The 3,793-nt window shown below is 30.8% G+C and overlaps 1 protein-coding gene across 2 annotated transcripts in view; it reads left to right on the top strand.

Moving 5' to 3' along the window:
• Positions 1-3,582, top strand: part of LOC107269102 (trimeric intracellular cation channel type 1B.1) — an 18,467-nt gene extending 14,885 nt beyond the window's left edge. The window contains exons 8-9 of one of the 2 annotated variants that reach the window (XR_003060077.1): positions 2,238-2,431; positions 3,372-3,582. The gene's annotated coding sequence lies outside the window, so the exon portion shown is untranslated. The remainder of the gene's footprint in view (positions 1-2,237; positions 2,432-3,371) is intronic. The other variant, XM_015742579.2, reaches the window with a different exon arrangement.
• The last annotated feature ends 211 nt before the right edge of the window (positions 3,583-3,793 follow it).

Genomic DNA, 3,793 nt, shown 5'->3' on the forward strand with positions numbered 1-3,793 from the left:
TCCACTCGGATATTCCGAATAGATTAAGTCAAACTTTATTGAATTTAGATATATTTCCTTAAGGTAGTTGTCGCGCGACAGTCATCTTCACAAATTTACTCCAAACAAAGAACAGAAACATTCAATATCTATGATAATACTGTAATGAAATATCCTTTGAAAAATCCATTTAAGATTACTAAATCATGTGAATAAATTATAAAGATTTAAATTAATTCTAGTTTCCTTTTATTATTCGTTAAAATAAGTTCGAAATGGATATACTTTTGAAAGCGTACAGTTTACTTTCCTCAAACACATTGAAAATCCGTTTCATCTACACGGATACACACAAAATCACGATCATGGCAACTTCACGTCATTCATCGCAATTGGCTTGTGCGACGAAATTTTGACGAATTCTTCATTTCAACTATTGATATCTTGGAAACGAAATGGTCAACAATTTTGAAGTTTTTTTTCGCCTTCTCTTTATATCAATTTATCACATATTTTTTTTATCAATGCTCCACGACTCGTTTAGATGAAAAAAAAACTGCGTGCTCTTAGACCACACGGCTGAAGTGAAACTTTTGTTCTACTATTCCGTTCGCCTCAGATTGTTTCAACTTCCGTAACGCCAAGCTTTGGTTTATCCCGTCCGTAAAGAAGTTTCACTTCAAAAATGAAATGTGTTTACAATATACCTATTACATACGGAATCTCCATGTAAAAAAGCTGCAAGTTGAAACTTGCAATTTGCTTCCTCCGAATCGTAAGTAGTGTACGAAGTCCTTATATGAGGAAGCATTTTCATTTTTTTAATCTTTGGCTTCCTCATAGATGAATTTTCATCTACTACCCACGATTCAGAGGAAGGAAATTGCAAGTTTCAACTTGCAGCTTGTTTAACGTGAGTCCCCATGTCTCTCACAACTTGGGGTGCTTCATACTATAGAGAACGCATGTAAGGATAAATCTCTTGCATGATCTCTTCGGGCCTAATATTTTTGAATTGGCTGAAATTCAAAAACTTGAAGATATGTATAATCAGATCCGTTTTACCAAACTCCGCCAGATTTGAGACATATCACGGCTAAATGATACTCTCTACTTTTCGAAAATTAGAGCTTAATCGGTCAAAGTTGACGGGAGTTATATTGATAAATTTTTATTTTTCGAAAAATTCAAAATATCATAAAATCAAAACTTCTCGATCGATTCGGTCCAAATGCAATACCAACCAATCTTGGATACATATCTCTTTGTCAAGAACTATTTAGACGATTATCACAAAATTTGCGATCGCTAGAGTGCGAACGTCCTTTTTTTGGAAATTTGAAAATGACGTCAATTTTGAGCCACAGCTTGAATCATGACGAAAATTATAGTCAATGAAGGGATTATAGAGCTGCATATACCTGCAAAATTGGGGGGCTGTAGCTCAAACCGTTCTCGAGTTATACACGTTTGAATTTTGGGAGGCCATTACACATACACACACACACACACACACATACATCCGGACATTTTCTCCAAACGTGTTTTCTCGATGTTTGGGCACATTCTGAACATGGTGACATGAAAATCTCGACAGGAAAATTTTCCACCGTCACATAGCTTCCTTTATGAGGAAGCAAAACTGTAAAATTTGACATTTCTTTCCCCTACTTCTGAACGGTCAATCTTAATAAAATTAAGCTCATTTTAAAGGTATTATTTCAAACAATTAGACATAAGATTTTTGAAAACAATCTGACGAAAATAGTTTTATACGACAACTACCTTAAACGTTACCATATATCCCGTTCAAGTATAACATAGCTGTCTAAGCGTTTCAGCTTCGTCATTGTCGTTTCCGCATCGCCGTTTTCTTCAGTTGGCGCTGATGCTTTTTTTTTACTTTTTCCTACAAGTTGGCATACAGTTTCAATGGCCTTGTTATTCACATTCACTTCCATGTGGACCAAATTCTTAGTAAAATTTGTAATTATTTTTTAAAGATTTAATTCTGTTTCTCATTATAAAAAGATCTTCACTATCTCCTCAACAATAATATAGCTTTTATTTAAAATCAAGAGATTTTCGAGTTCGATTGAAAGAATTTTTCGCCGTAGTTTCTGATGTTCAAGAGTTCTTCACTATGTTTCTCAACATCTGTGTTCTCCTCCCCACTGTTATCACCAATTTAATATATATTGTATATATATAACTGCTACTCACAGTAATTTAAGATAACTAAATGTTGTTCGCCACAGCTCATACACACAGACGATCGATATTGTACATTGAACTTTTTTTCGTATTTGTATTGCTACTGAAAAGAAAGCACAAGTTACTTCTGTCGTTCGTAATTATTTTTTCAATGGACCGAGCTAAAATTAACAAACTGCAATGAAACTGCTAGCAACCAAAATCGCGGCGCAAATAATAATTTCATGAAATATGGAAGGTATGTGACATAAAATAAATAAATAAATCTTTCATTATCGTTCCACATACGAAAGTGCTAAAATTCTTGATGCGGGTCAAGCACTTATCTTTATTATAACGACTATTTTATTAAATTAATTACGAAACTTTTATTAATGTTTAAGAATAGGTCATTAGTATATTTATTAAGAGTATCATTATCATAGTTACAATAAAGCATGTGAAATAATAATAATAACTAGATGTAACAAGAATAAAAATCAATATCAAATAAAATTTAATTATTTAATCAAATGCGATTTGATAGAGTTTTGTCTTTCAGTTATTAGATCAGTGCGTCGTTAAATCATACTTGACTAAGTGATTAAATTTTTGTACTAATTTTTGTTGCTCTTACATTTCATGCTTGTTATGATTTAAAATTCTTATACACATAAACTATTATTAAATATTAAAAAGATTTTCATAATTTAATTTAACTTAAAAATTTTTATTTCATAAACTAATTATTATTTTCAAGATAATTACTTAGCCTCCTTATATTCTTTTAATACGTACTTTTATATGCAGAACAATAAAGAAGGAGTATGTGTACTTGTTAATTATCCTAAATTAGCCTCCGTACGTGACGAAGTTTTAGTTTATACCGAAAATGATTTGCTCAGATTGAATTTTTCTTAGACCGTTTTTCATATTAGTTCAACAATGTATAATTAAATTCTATTTTAGTGAATTACTTATTAGACTCTGCAATTCAAACTAGAGGATAATAAAAAACTTTCATTAACATTATGATTAGACGATAAATATTAAATATTCTAGTCATATTAAAAGTATCTTACACTACAGACTTTATTATAACACTGCAAGACATAATACTTATCTATATCTTATCTATCTTATCTAAAATTAAAAATCTAGAAATAATAGTTGTTGAAAATGAATATAAAATGTTTCAGGAGAAATATAGAAAATGGGTGCAACGAATGGACCTTCGATATATTCGATGCATATAAGCAGTGGATGAAATGAAAACTCGAACTAGTCAAACAACATTCGGTTCCTAAACTGTAAGAAATGACAAATTGTCATTTACCAAAGTACAATAATTTATTATAATTACTATCAACATGATGAAAATGATGCGTTTTTAAAGAATGCAAGTCATTTTATGAAAAAAGGGTAAACAGTATTACAGCCAACAACAGTGTATAAATTTATGAACCTGTATAATTCTACACATAAGAAAATCTTAAGATATAGTAACATATTTTTGAGTAAATACTATTAAATTTTGAGGGATGGTCTTTATACACTTGAAGTGATAACATCATATATACAGTAATGCGCAATTGAAGTGGAACACTTGAATTTTTGTGTA

The sequence above is a fragment of the Cephus cinctus genome, unplaced genomic scaffold (assembly GCF_000341935.2).
Source record: "Cephus cinctus unplaced genomic scaffold, Ccin1 Ccin1_scaffold0602, whole genome shotgun sequence".
Lineage (NCBI taxonomy): Eukaryota > Metazoa > Arthropoda > Insecta > Hymenoptera > Cephidae > Cephus > Cephus cinctus.